Source organism: Falco cherrug, chromosome 5 (genome assembly GCF_023634085.1).
Source record: "Falco cherrug isolate bFalChe1 chromosome 5, bFalChe1.pri, whole genome shotgun sequence".
NCBI classification, from domain to species: Eukaryota; Metazoa; Chordata; class Aves; order Falconiformes; family Falconidae; genus Falco; species Falco cherrug.
This window is the reverse complement of record NC_073701.1, coordinates 8,844,214-8,844,636: the sequence shown is the minus strand read 5'-3', so window position 1 is coordinate 8,844,636 and position 423 is coordinate 8,844,214.

Genomic DNA, 423 nt, shown 5'->3' with positions numbered 1-423 from the left:
CAGTTTGGCTGCCCCTGAAGTTAAATGGGGTAAAACAGCTGTGTGTGAAGCTCTGGGCTAGTCTGGTTAGAGGCTGCAGGGCAGGAGTGACATTTCAGTAAGTAAATAGTATGTAAAAAGTTCTCCAGAAGAACCCTGAGGTGAAATCCACTCACATCGCAAAGAATGAATTTGTCCCAGGATGTTTCTAAATAAATCCTGATAAAAACACCTTTAAAAAATTGGGCCCTTGTACCAAATACAGTAAGTGAGCACTCCTACTGCCATCAGCTGTGCTGCATAAGGCAGAGCAAGACACCTCATGGAGAAATCAAATCAACAAGCCTTACAAAGCCTCCAAGCAAGTACGTTCAGTGTGTAAGCAATAAACATTGTCTCCACCCCTTCCACCCGCCCACATCCCAGCCCTAGCCATGCTCAGCA